We start from the raw sequence: 15,031 nt of genomic DNA, 5'->3' as shown, positions 1-15,031 counted from the left end.
TGGTCTATAACAGATCCCCACAGTAATGTCTCCCATCACTGTTTTCCCTTTAACCCTGACCCACAAGCTCTCTGTTAACTGCTCACCAGTCCCCAGACAGAGTTCCATACTCTCCAGCCTATCCCTAACATAAAGGGCAACTCCCCCTCTGCGCCTGCCAGGCCTGTCTTTTCTAAAGAGTCTGTAACCTTCCATTCCAACACTCCAGTCATAGGAGCCATCCCACCATGTTTCTGTGATGCCTATAATATCATACCCCTGTAGACGAGCACACATCTCTAATTCCTCTTGTTTGTTCCCCATGCTATGGGCTTTTGTATAGAGGCATCGGAGCCGAGCTCCAAATGAAGCCGGCTCATTGGCTGGAGCAGCCGGAATATCTCTGCATTGCTCCGAGTATTTATTATAGGTGCTGGCAACTGACTGGGAGTGTTGGGATGGACTGATGCCCACTTCCCCCAACACACTTAGTTTAAAGCCTCCTTGACCAGTCTGGCAAGCCTCCTACCAAAACTGCTTTTATCGGACCAGCTCCACCAGCCCCCGCTAGACCTGGACTACAAACTTGGGTCCCATGTTCAAGACACCCAAACCCCTGATCTTTTAACCATTTATTAACCTGGCTAATCCTCCTAGCCTTTTTTAGGTCCTCCCCTGTATCCTGGAGAATAGATGAAAAGACTATCTGAGCTCCAGGGCCCTTAACCACCTCTCCCAGGGCTCTGTAGCCCTTCTTTATGTTCCCCAGGCTACTGCTATCTATATCCCTAGCACCCACATGTATCACCAGAAGTGGGTAATAGTCCGTGGGGCTTACCAGAGCCTGTTCACCAGCTGGCATCATCCCTGAATTGATTCTGTGCACTTCCATGTTTCCCTGTCACCTAGTGCCAGCTAAAAGGTTGACACCTGCCAACAAACACCGCAGCAATTTTCCTCTTAGTAAAAAAAAAAAAAGAAAATGTAAGTATCATTGATAGCATTTTTATCTGTTGGTATACTCATAAATAGTGGCTGAAATACAGGGTTTATATATTGGCCTGGTTTGTATGTACTTTTCTGCTATGTTTAACTTATAATAAGGGCACAATTAGGAGTTAAGTATTGAAGAAATCCCTAGTTAACAGATAATGATCAATGATTAATTATAAAATTAAAGAGTGCAGCCACCTGTGTACTGCACTTTGCAGAGTATTGCTAAATGTTACATTTAGCTCCTCGTGCCACACAATTGTCCTATCTTAGGTGTTCATCACAGGAATGAATGCATGTTATTTATGTATCATCGGGGAGAAAAAAATTATACATTGTCCAAGTAGGAGTATGAGGGTCATTGACTAAACAGCATGAATAATTAAGTGCTTTTTAGTTCATAAAAATTAAGACTGACTCCTACCACTTAATTTTTATTGCTTTTCTCCCTTGCCTTCTCACTGTTCTTCCCCCTAATACATTTGATTTGTTTAGAATGGAAAAAAGTGTTATGTTTTTCAGACTCTTGCAGAAAATAATAAAAAGGAATGAAGAGTTAGATTCATGGTGTTGCTTTCCACTTCCTTACTGGGAGAGCTACTTCAACTCTTGCCTCTGTTAGGGGTATTTTACAGTCTTCCAGAAGAACATATGTTACAGCTCAGTGAGTATAGGATTGTATCATGCACAGCGGGAACAGGAGAGATGGAAGGATGCCTGCTTAGGTTTTGGTTAGGAGGAGGCTTTGGTTGGTCAATATCTGGAAGTCAGCTGGACCTGGTCTGCTCTGTGTTAACATACTGAAGTAAGGATAGTTTCAAAAAATACACACCAATGGTTCAGCATGCTCACACATGCCTTGCCTTGGCATGCTCTCTGAGTTATTTCTGGGAGGGGGAAGACTGTAAAATCAAGTCTGTGTCTTCCACATCCTCTTAACTCACCACCAGGCTATGCCTTCTCTCACTGTGAAGTTAATGCTAAAATATGGGTCTCTTTTATTGCATGAAAGGTACTTGCTAGGATGGGCACATATTGTAAACATTTCAGTGACTGAAGTGCCATACTTAGGTGAATAAACTCTGCTTAAACAGACAGCACCCAGCTGAAGCTGTACAGGTCTCTTGGTCTACATAGGCTTAGTTGCTCCACTGCTTGTGAGGAAATTGTCCCTTTCCATTGGGACCTCCTGTGACAGGGAGGTGGACAGTGCTATGGTGCTTTATTTTGTTTTCTCCAAGATCCAACCATCAGATCTGAATCAGGACTAAGACCTTTCACAGGACCTGCTGACCTCAATGAGTTCCAGACACATCATGCTTCTCCATGGGAACTGTGAAATGGACTTCTGCCCTGAGAGAAACCTCTGCTCCTGAAGGAGCCCACAGACATGGTGACCCTCACTCAGGTCAGTTAGAAATCAGTCTGGCATCCTTTCATGTACATCTATAAGTCAGTGTGTTCTCAGTTAGGAACACATTTTAACACTGCATCCTGGGAAAGGTCTCCAGAATCAAAAAGTTGTATCTAAAGTGTGGTGGCTTCTGAAATGCTTTTACTTTTTCTCATTCCTTTTCTGTTGCCTCTCTTCCCTCCACTGCACCTTTTGCACAACTGGCTGTAAATACTAGAGATGCATAGGTGCAGATATGTTTAACGCTGTTTAGACAAGAGCCCTATTAAGCTGGGCTGGGCAGCAACTGCCATAGTGATGAACAAATAAGGTCTTATAGCTGAAAACGAGGTAGCAGGTAACTTCACAACATAGTGGTGATGTCAGGGTGAAATAACAGTGTAAGAAACAACAACTCTGTGTCAAACATTAGCAGAAGAGTCATAAACAGAAGGTGATACAGTTGATTAAGGACTAGACCCTTCTATTATACAATGAAGGTGAAAAATAAGAGTTTTGAAATAACAGCCTCAAACTGATCCTGAATGCAAAGATGACTAAGTTTGCAATATTTCAGTTTCTGTTTGGTATAAAGCATAACCTTATATCATATGCTGCTCTTATGTTAACATTTGAAGTTTACACTGAAGTTTTAGCTTACCAGGTGTCAGTTTTTCCATCATCAGAGGGGCCCAGAAAGCCCTTTCCAGCTTTCACACCATTTCTGACTGAAACAGCAGTGGTGGGGAATCACTGGGGCAGGCTCCAAGAGAAACCACGAGATTTTTCTCTCTGCAGCAAAGACTCTAGTGAAAAAAACTTTCTCCTTTTCACTGTATTGCATAACACAAAGACAAAACCACCTCTCCTTTCTCACGGAAGAAGCTGAGTTGCAGCAATCCATTTGTAGGCTACCAAGGGGGAGGGAAAATGCTCCCAAAGCAGTAGCATATGATGCAAGCTCTTGGTCCACAGCTGCCCCTGCCATGGTGGTGCCTGCGACATGGCACTCCTGCAGTCCCTACATGCCATGCACCCCCTTCTTGCCCCACACAGGGTGGCATGGGACCATTGTAAACCCTTTTCGGCTGTAAAGAAAACCAAGAATGATGTTCACATGGTATGCCTTTTTTTTTTAATTATTTTCAGTTTTCATCTGAAATTCCAGAATTCTGCTGCATTGAAGAGAAAAATATTACAACAGAAATGTGCTTAGAGGTAATAAAGCAAGGAAGCAACATTTTAGATGGTATTATAGGATGCTTGTGTGATCCTTTTCCCTTCATCACTTTTGCATTATGCTTTATATCAGACTGCTAGACACAGCTAAGCTGTGTATTTTAATGTATATGTTAGTAATACACAAGCCTATGAGCTGCAAGACATGGGGAAAATCTTCTAATAGAACAAGCTGGAGCAAATATTAAATTGAAACATTTAGTATAGGTCCCAGATTTTTCATCCATAGAGTGGACCTTTTCTCCATTTCAGGGACAGGCAGATTTCTGGGCTCACAGATTTCAGGAGCAAAAATACACATAGAAGCCCAGACCCCTCCTGTTGAGGCATATGCTTGACCTCAATACTGTTAGATTACTTCAAGTAAATGTGACTAAGATAACCATTTCTGGAGTTTTACTTCAAAAAGAGTATTAAAGGTATCACCTGAAAATTCCAGGAAACAGACTAACAAATAGGTTGCTCGGTCATAATTATATTTACAAATATTTCACTACTAAAAGATTTAAAGAAAATCAAGATCAGCAAAAGTAGTGAAGATGCTGATTAGTAGACATACTGATACCGACGTTTGCCCATCCACAGATCTATTTTCATTAGTGTTTGATTGTCAACTGGGATCAAATGAGTACTACTAGAGATTACTCTTTCCTTATGTTAACTTTTGACTGGTGTCAAAAGTTTACTATTTTTGGTGTCCATTTAAGAAGGCTTGTAGGTAGAGTGAGATGTGGAGGAATTACCATAGCTGATTGTAGCAAAGGTGGTACTTTTCCCAGTATACCCTAAACCAGGTCCCTGAGGAGCACCAGCTTGCATCACTGAAAAAAACTTTTGCAGCAGAGGAACTGAATTTGTAAAATCCTTCTGCTGCCACAGCACTGGTGATGAGGTATGCATATTTTCTTGGCTCCTGGCCAATGTAGTTGCACGACTAAAACTTGCTGGTGTGGCTCCCATCGCAAAACTGGATATGAATAGACAACTGAGACTTGGCACATTGGCTCAGATACACTGCTGCAAGGTTAGGCGAACTTGGAAGTTAAGGATGTTTCCCTCAGGAGTATGTCAAATGAATTATTGTCAGTGTTCCTACTGAACCATTACATACCCCTGTTCAAGGCGTAGCTCTATCATTATGAATAGCAAACACTGTGGGGGATTCCTGGATTATGTGTTTATAGTATACATCAAAGCCTTATTTTCTAGGTCCCACAGATTCTGATTTTTGAAGCTGATTTTGTACAATATGTGAAACATCAATGTAAAAGGCCTCAGGTTTGATCTATGCTGAGAATTTTACAAATAAAATTTTCTTATGGATGCCCCAGATTTCAGCATGTTACTAAATTTGAACAATACAGTAGTATTTTAGGTACACTTGGTTTGTCAACATATTTATTTATACATATATTTCTCAGTACATGTGCATTTACCAAAGAAATGGCTTGTCAGTGTATTTGACTTGCCTTCGCTTGAATTTATTGTCATTCAAATGATCCTCCTTTGGCTTCTAGGATTCAGATTATAATTTATTACAGCCTAAGATAAAATGATTTTTTTTTTTTTCAGCAGAAGTGGAAATAGAAGCAACACATTTTGAATAGCCTTTCATAACACAATTACAAAAGTTTCTACGTAATTTCCACAAAGTTTCGAAGACGTTTTTCTTCAAGAATATTATCAATAAAAGAATGATTATTTTCCCCAACCTAGACTATTTTCAGGTAGGTTTATCATCTTGGATAACCTGTTTTGGAAATCGGTTTCTTTTTCTTGCAGTTCTGTAAGAGAAGAGTACTCTCAGGTACGCAAAATGTAATGATGTCCAAATGTTTCATCCCAAGTTATTGAAGTCATTAAGAAGCTGGCCAGCCTGTTGTGGTTTTGCTAGTGCTCACTGTATTACTTTTTGCTTTGACAATTGCTTTATATGTTAGACTTTTGATTGTGATAAAACGCTTAACTCATTTGGTATCCCCACAAGATATGTGTGTACTTGACAATCCTCACCCAAAGAATATACGGGATATTCCCAATTCCTTCTAAGTATCGTGAAGCTTGAGTGACTTTAGTCATGGGGTGGAATATATGGAATAATTAGAAGTTAAACTTTCACATGTAAAGGCAAAATGGACTTTCAGGGGAAGACATGGCTACACCTGATATGCCAGGAATGTGCAATCCACAGCATTCCCTCGGCAGCAGTTCCATGGCAGCCCACAGAGTTCCCATGGCAGCACTGATGGAGGATGGATCAGGGTGGAGATTCTGTGGCCACGCTCTGTCCTAACACCAGCAGAGATGGGAACTAGGTGGTACTAGAGACTGATACGCTACATACTTGCTACCTTGAGCCAACACTCTGTCATCTTTTGACAAAATGTTTTCCTTTGTGCTAACTTTGATTCATTATAATGCATTTTAATACATTATAATATAAAAATAACACCTCCATTTCTAATGTTATCCACCTTCAAAGTGAGACCACCCCTCTTTGAGCATGCTCTTTGAATTCTTTGTGGCATATACCTTTAAAAGTGAAGAGAGAGAAATTTACATCAATAATGAAGGTATGTATGACCAGAGTCACTCAAGCTCCACCTTAAAGGTGAAAAATAGTATAAAATGGTCCAAGGAAGGGGCAATATTAGGGAAGGCATCATCATGGACAAGTCAAGGAAGGTTCCATCAGCAGATTACCCTTGACTCCTGGGGCCAGTTGATGGGCTGGACCCGGGGGGGCCCCCCCCCCAGGGACATCTTTGGGTAAGACTTGCACTGTATTAAGTGTTTCTCCAGGAAAATTAGGAATCAGTATATAGAGTTACTTTTCATTTTTACTTTTACATTTCAAAGCCAGGTTGTATTATTCATAACTTTGTTGTGCATTTGTATAACCTATTATTTGCACATGCTTTTGCAGACAGTGTATTTATCACTGGCAATCCATAGGAACCTCTATCTGTTGCTTCAATAAACTGCACTGTTTAAGTAGCTAATCATAACAGTGTTCTCTGAATGCAACCAAATCCTTCAGTGTGGCCATGTTAGCTCATGAGCACGATTAGGTCAAAGGTGAAGGGCGCTATTAGTGCATCCAGAATTGTGAGTGTTCAACATATCAAACGTCACAGGACTGATAGTGGTAAAATGGGCATCACGCAGAATCTAAGCCCAGCTGCACCCAGCTTCTCTAATATCTGAGAACCAGCTGGAACACAAAAGGGTTTATTTTCTGCCAAACTGTCTTACCTTTTAACACAACACCAGCTTACATGAATTTCAGGTTAGGTACAAGGTGAAAAATAAATTATTCAATAAACTAAGATGTCCATAGTTTTATTGAGCAACTTTACATGTATGTCTGGAGAAGGTGCTGTAGTTCCTGTGTATTCTTAAACTATGGGCTGGTTTATCCCAACACCGGTACTGCTGCCAGAAATGGTATGCAGTAAACACTTATGACAAGTTTTTCTGGATTTTTAATTTAGCATTGATTGGTTCTCAGAGAAGAAGAAAAGAAACAGGAATTTACTTCAGAGAAACACAGATATAATATACACTTCTAAATATATAGAATGGTTCCGTGGAAATCAGTTGTTATGGTTGAGACCTTGTATGCTTCCTAAATATCCCATCTGCCTTGCTTTACATATAATCCTTTATATATGTGTCATGGTGTAAGCCCAGCCGTAACTCAGAACCACGCAGCCGCTCTCTCACACCCCCTGCCTTCCTACCTCCCCACTCCTGGAGGGATGGGGAGGAGAACCAAAAGAATGTAACTCCCATGGGTTGAGACAAGAACAATCCAGTAACTAAGGTATGACACAAACCACTACTGCTACCACCAGTAATAATAATGATAAGGGAAACAGCAAGGGAAGGGAATACAACCGCTCACCACCCGCTGACTGATACCCAGCCCAACCGAGCAGTGACCCTTCTGGGTAACTGCCATCAGTTTATATACTGGGCATGACGTTCTGTGGTATGGAATACCTCTTTGGTTAGTTTGGGTCAGGTGTCCTGTCTCTGCTTTCTCCCGGCTTCCCCTCCTTCCTGGCAGAGCATGAGACTCACGAAGTCCTTGGTCAGAGTAAACATTACTGAGCAACAACTAAAAACACTGGTGTTATCAGCACTGTTCCCAGGCTGAGAGTCAAAACCACAGCACTGCACCAGCTACTAAGGAAGGAGAAAAATGACTGCTACTGCTGAACCCAGGACAGTATCCACCCCTTATTCCATACCATTCACATCATGCTCAGATCCCACTTTTTCAACATACCATCACTCTTGTCTCATATATACACATATATATACATACACACACACACAGAGAGCGAGATTATTCCTTAGTACACGGACCAGTCCCTATGAAGCTACTGAGTCCATCTGGTCCATGATGTCTGGCTCCATCTCTTGTAACAGTCTTTCAGAGTAGGAGAGACTGTGTGCAGTGTTGGATCATTGCCTACTGGTGCTAATTGTTCCCTTACCACAGAATTCATCTGGTTTCATCAAAGTTCATTCTTTGGTGGGATGATGGTCAGAGGGAAGTCAGGGCCACTCACTGGTGACCTGAAGACATATTGTTGGTGAGCTATAAAAGTGCTACATAGCAGGCAACAGCGTACAATTGAGTTCATTGGCTGTTTTGCCCTAAAATCAAATCACCCTGCAGTACACATCAGACTTCCCCATCTTCTCGCATTACCCACCAAGTATATCTGGGTCTCTGAGAAAAAGCAATCCCATGAGTGGGTTTGCCTTTACCTGAAGCAGGAATAACCCAGACTGTCTTCCCCAGAAAATTCTTTATATGCACCACAGGAACTTTGTCCCCTTCTACGTTATATAAAAGTTCTGACTGGGTTGGGCCAGCCCTGTTGGCAGATCCTCTGGTGTTGACCAACCAGGTGGCCTTTGGTGTGTATCCCGATGTTTGAAAGTCCCACCACCCATTGCTCTCAGTGTAGTTTTTAACAGCCCATTGTGTCATTCGATTTTCCCAGAGGCTGGTGCATGGTAGGGGATGTGATATACCCAGTCAATGTCATGCTCTTTGGCCCAAGTGTCTGTAAGGTTGTTCCAAAAATGAATTCCGTTGTCTGACTCAAATCCCTCTGGGGTACCGTGTCACCACAAAATCTGTTTCTCAAGGCCCAGGATAGTGTTCCGGGCAGTGGCATGGGGCACAGCACATGTTTCCAGCCATCCGGGGGTTGCTTCCACCATGGGAAGCACATGGCACTTGCCTTGGTGGGTTGGTGGGAGTGTGATATAATCAATTTGCCAGGCCTCCCCATATTTGTACTTCAGCAATTGTCCTCCATACCAAAGAGGCTTTAACTGCTTGGCTTGCTTAATTGCAGCACAATGTTTCACATTCATGAATAACCTGGGCAATAGTGTCCATTATTAAGTCCACCCTTCAATCATGAGCCCATCTGTATGCTGCATCTCCGCCTTGATGGCCTGAGGTGTCATGGGGCCACTGGCTAAAAATAATTCAAACTTATGTTGCCAATCTAAGTCCATCTCAGCCACTTCAATCTTAGCAGCTTTATCCACTTGTTGGTTGTTCTGGTGTTCCTCAGTGGCCCGACTGTTGCGTACATGAGCATCTACATGGCGTACCTTCACCACCAGGTTCTGCACCTGGGCACTGATATTTTGCCACAGTGCAGCAGCCCAGATGGGTTTACCTCTGCCAGTTGCTCTGCTTCCATTGCGGCAACCACCCCCACAGGGCATTTGCCACCATCCATGAGTCAGTATAGAAATAAAGTACTGGCCACTTTTCTCATTCAGCAGTTTCTGCAACTTGTCGTTGCAGACTCCATGCATCTGCCTTCCATCTCCGATGCTTTACCACAATGCGGCAGGACCCATCAGTAAACGAGGCATACTGCTTTTCACTTTCTGACAGTTCATTATATGGTGGGGCCTCTTCAGCACACATCAACTCCTCCTCTGGTGATATTCCAAAATCTTTGCCCTCTGGCTGGTCCATGATGAGTTCCAGAATTCCTGGATGACTGGGATGATGTGTAGAGGAGACCCTGCCTTTGAACATCCAGCTCAGCACGGGCAACCAGCCTGCTAGCAGGAGCTGTGCTTCAGTGCCAATCACTTCTGAAGCAGCTCGAACCCCTTCCTAGGCTGCCAGTATCTCTTTCTCAGTTGGGGTATAGCTGGCCTCAGATCCTTTGTATCCCCAACTCCAAAAGCCGAGGGGTCGACCTCGAGTCTCCCCTGGAGCTTTCTCCCAGAGGCTCCAGGTAGGACCATTCTCCCTGTCTGCAGTGTAGAGCGCATTTTTTACATCTGGCCCTGTCCGGACTGGTCCAAGGGCTACTGCATGAACTGTCTCACGTGTAATTTGCTCAAAGGCTTGTTGTTGCTCAGGACCCCATTTATTCTTCTTCTGTATCACATGATAGAGAGGGTTTACAATCAAACTGCAATTTGGGATGTGCATTCTCCAGAACCACACAGCACCCAAGAAAGCTTGTGTTTCTTTCTTATTGGTTGGTGGAGACATTGCTGTTATCTTGTTGATCAAATCTGTGGGTATCTTGTGACATTCATCTTGCCATTTTATCCCCCAAAATTGAATCTCCTGTGCAGGTCCCTTGACCTTATTCTGTTTTACGGCAAAACCATCTTTCAGCAGAATTTAGATTATTTTCCTCCCTTTCTCAAAGACTTCTGCTGTATCACCCCACATGATAATGTCACCAATATATTGCAGGTGTTCTGGAGCTTGCCCCTGTTCCAGTGCAATCTGGATCAGTCCACGGCAGATGGTAGGGCTGTGTTTCCACCCCTGGGGCAGTTGGTTCCAGGTGTACTGGATGCCCCTCCAAGTAAATGCGAACTGGGGCCTGCACTCCACTGCCAAAGGAATTGAGAAAAATGCATTGGCAATATCAGCTGTGGCATACCACTTGGCTGCCTTTGACTCCAGTTCATACTGAAGTTCTAGCATGTCCGGTACGGCAGCACTCAGTCGTGGTGTGACTTCAGTCAGGCCACAATAGTTACCATTAGTCTCCACTCTCTGTTAAACTTTCTCACTGGCCATATGGGGCTATTAAATGGTGAACAGGTCCTGCTGATGAGTGCTTGACTCCCCAGTCTATGGATCAGCTGAGGGACGGGAATCAGGGAGTCTCGGTTGGTGCAATATTGCCGCCGGTGCACTGTTGTGGTCGCAATTGGCACTTGTTCTTCGACCTTCAGCAGCCCCACAACAGAAGGATCCTCTGAGAGAGCAGGCAAGGTGGACAGCTGCTCAATTTCCTCTGCCTCCAAAGCAGCAATACCAAAAGCCCATCAGTACTGTTTTGGGTCTCTGAATTACCCTCTCCTGAGGTAGTCTATGCCAAGGATGCATGGAGCCTCTGGACAAGTCACAATGGGGTGCTTTTGCCACTTCCTCCCAGTCAGGCTGATTTCAGCCTCCAGTACAGTTAACTCGTGGTATCCTCCTGTCACTCCAGAAATGTAAATGGGTTCTACATCTCGACAGCTTGATGGCATCAGGGTGCACTGTGTACCGGTATCTACTAGAGCTTTATACTTCTATGGGAATGATGTGCCAGGCCATCTGATCCACAAATTCCAGTAAATCCAATTGTCCCCTACCTCCACCTGGCTGGAGGCACAGTCCTCTAATAGTTGTCACAATGCTGGACACTTAAGTCTTGTAGAAAGGGATTCTTCTTCTTCATCACAGGAGCTGGAGTAAAATCAGCTCTTCCACTCCATCTGGGAACCTGCCCACCAGAGTCTGAAGCCGCAGCTTTCATGGGATGATCATCCTTGACCTTTGTTCTCCCCTTCAATTCACACACCTGTTCCTCCAGAGCTGAGGTAGGTTTTCCACCCCACTTTCTCATGTCTTCTCTGTGATCCCGCAGGTAGGGTGGCCCATGGCGTATACTTTCTATACCTTCTCTCTCAAACAACAGGACACCTTTTGTAATAGCTGAGATGTGTGTTGATACATGAGTTATCAGTGCTGTTCCCAGGCTGAAAGTCAAAAACACAGCACTGCAGCAGCTACTAGGAAGGAGAAAAAATGACTGCTAATGCTGAACCCAGGATAATATCTTTTCATTGACTTTTCTGGGAAAAGTCTCTTCAGTGTGTGATTTTTTGTCCTTTACTCCAGTTGGCAGCTGGAAATGTATTCTACTTCCTGTTCACCACCACCTCTTGGCCATTTGAATCCAACCTGTGAGGCTTCCCCTGCCCCTCTTTTTTTTCATTCTGGAAAGGCCAAACCAGAAAGAGTTGTTGAGACTGATACACTGTGAAAATGTCTCTTTCAGTTCTGGAAGGAAGGCAGGATGTAATACTGAATGCCTTGTATATAACACTCCACAGCTCCAGCATCCTTCCCATTTTCAGGATGCTTTCCCACTCTCTTGTGCTTTTGCATCCTGCCCTTAAACATTTCTGTCAGTTTATAACAAGAAATGCAGAAATAATCAGTGTTCCAGTTTCCTGGAAAGTTTAAGACAAAGAGTGAAAACAGAAATTGAGAGAAGAAGCAGCAAAGAAAATAGCAGAGAAATGATCCTCTAGGATTATTGAGTCTATCCTTTTGGTGTGACAGGTATCACAATATATAATCTCTTTCAGAAATGTATCCAATTCTGTATTAAATGCTGGTGATGTCCTTTGCTCCCAGACTTCTGTGGGAGAAGTTGTTCCAGAAACTGATGTTGATTCTTAGCACATCTGCTTTTATCTTCTCCAGCTTGCCATTTGCAGCACTTCTGCACTGGAGTGAAAATGCAGTCCTCAGATGCAGATGCCTCCTGCCTCCTGCTCTCTGCCTCTGCAACCTTGATCTCCAGAATTGTCTCATTTTGAAGGTGAGCTCTCCCATCAGGAGCTGCTTGCTCTTTGGAGGAGTCACAACAGTAAGCTTTTCCAAAAAATAACTATTTAATCTGTAGAAACAACTCTGAAAATAATTCTTCTCTTCCACTTGCTTAGAGATGGCTAATGCTATGTGTTGTGGTTAACTGTGCATGAATTTATTTTTTATCTATAGAAGCTCCAAAAAGATTAGTTCTCTCTTCTCACATTAAAACTAGTGTCTGTCTCTTATGCAGTGCGACAGTTTTGTGTTGAACTCCACAGTGTTGGGACAATACAAAAAAATGGAAGTCCTCAAGTTGACTAAAAATGCTTCAGAAGCTTACAGATCACATAAGCTTCAGATAGCACGAGTTAGGATGAGCTCAGTAATAAAATCTATGGCATGCTGTAATATTGCTTGACAAAATATTTTTTCATTGATTAGCTAATAGCAGTGTGAGTTCTGCTGCTGGCACATTGGAATTCTGATTTCCACACTGCTGGTTTCCTTTGCCCATTGTAAAATGTATATGATGTTTTAGGGCTGAGTAAACAATCAAATTAGATGGAGCCAGGTTCTTCCACAGTGGTATATGGGAAAAGGATGAGAAACAATGTACATGAGCTGAAATACGTGGTTCATACTGGATTGTAGAAAAAACTTTCTCTCCAGGAGGACAGTGAGGCAGTGGCAGAGCTCACCCAAAGAGGCCGTGCAGTGTCTATCTTTGAAGAATTTTTAGCCCTGACTGGAAAAGGCCCTGAGTGACCCTGTCTGACTTCAGACACTGACACTGTTTGGAGCAGGAAGATGGACTAGGGACCTCCTGAGGTCCCTTCCAGTCTGAATTATTTTGCAATTATGTGATCCAATATAAAAATAAGCCACGACTTCACAGCTATGAAAGAATCACCTGCTACCACAAAACTGATCCCCTCCCCCTGCCAAGCTGGTAAGAGAAATGTTTTATTACTCACATGGCCTCACACCATGCCCTGGCGGACACATTATGATGTGCCATCCAGATACGAAAGCAGTTTGCACGGCATGATCATTCTGTTGTAAACATACACACAATCTACTTTTGAGTATTTCTCTTTGAACAGAAAAAAGCAAACACACTTTGGTCATCACCCCACAGGCAAGAAACACATAGATAAGGAAAAGTTTCTGAAGGAATCAATACTTGCAGAAATTCTAATCTTGCCAAAACTTACAGGCCACTGAATATAAGAAGTGGGGAAATCCATAAGTCCACTCCAGGCCAGAGGTGAGCTGCTGCAGTAAACACTGTCTGAAGCCTTCAGTTCTTTCCCAAACCTAATTAATGGCAAAATACATTGCAGTGCAATAAGACAGAGCTACAGGATTGCAGTAAGGTGACCATTTCGGGGTAAGGCTGTCTCTTGGCTCATAAATACATTGAAGCATTTAAAGTCACCATGGTTACCTTTGAATCCAAGCTATAGTTATTATTACAGTAAAATCCTGGGTCTGCAAACCTCTGAGATGCAACTAATATGTCCATCATTAGTTGAGCAGATGTGCATTACTCTACCTATCAGGTTGCATGACTTCCATTTTATGAGGTGAATTTGAGGTAAGTATTTTGCAGCTCAGCACCTGTCATTCTTAGGCAGTTGGAAAGCAGAGACCTGGAGTTCTTTTGCTGAAGATGAGACTAAGGGCTTTATTGAAAGCCACACTGAGTTCTGTTGATGCTGCATTAAGCTGTCAGACAAGAGTGTCACCAGAATGAAAGTACTGTAGGCCGAACCGCTCAGTACCTTTTCCCTAATTGAACTAATTCCAGATTAAATGAGGAATATAAGGGCTGCAAATCTGTGACAAATCAGTCTGTACTTAAGCAGTACGAACTGTGATGTATTTTGGAAAAAAACATGCTCTTGTGAGGCCTTACCATATACAGTTAAAACCTGCAAGGAAAAAAGTCAGATGGAAATGTAAGAGTTAGGGTAGTTTGTTTAAAAATAAAAATATTAAGATTTTTTTTCACACTTTATCTTATTAGATGTAGAATGTATCGAATCAAAATGTTTTGGAGTTTTGGGTGTTTTTTTTCAAATGCAGTTTTGCCAACCCACTTCGAAAACTATTACACAGAACCTCTCAGCAATCATAGAAAGAACCTGACTTTCAAAAAAATTGTAACTATACTGTTACTACTTTCAAGCTGAACTTAGAAAATGCACAGATGACTGCAACTCACTTTTTAACTTGGGACCTTAAATTAAATGATAATCTAAGTCTGAATGTTCTTTATGAATCTATGACTTTATTTTTCTTGTCATTCTAAAGATGTCTACTGGAGAAAGCATGATTGTTAAACACAGAAAATGTGATTTTAATCTATAAAATCTATCTTTAAACTGCTGTTGTGAGTTAGTATTAAGTCAGAACTTTGTCATCAGTCATTTCCAGGGCAACAGAACATGATGATGCAAATTCAGAATTATGACTTCACCATAGGATCAAGCAGGAGAATATGGACAGTGATGGCTGCTTATTTAAACACTTAT

The sequence above is a fragment of the Neopsephotus bourkii genome, unplaced genomic scaffold, assembly GCF_033783945.1.
Source record: "Neopsephotus bourkii isolate Nb327-2 ecotype Australia unplaced genomic scaffold, CSIRO-AGI_Nbou_v1 NB_1764, whole genome shotgun sequence".
NCBI lineage: Eukaryota > Metazoa > Chordata > Aves > Psittaciformes > Psittacidae > Neopsephotus > Neopsephotus bourkii.
Note: the sequence above shows the minus strand (reverse complement) of the source record.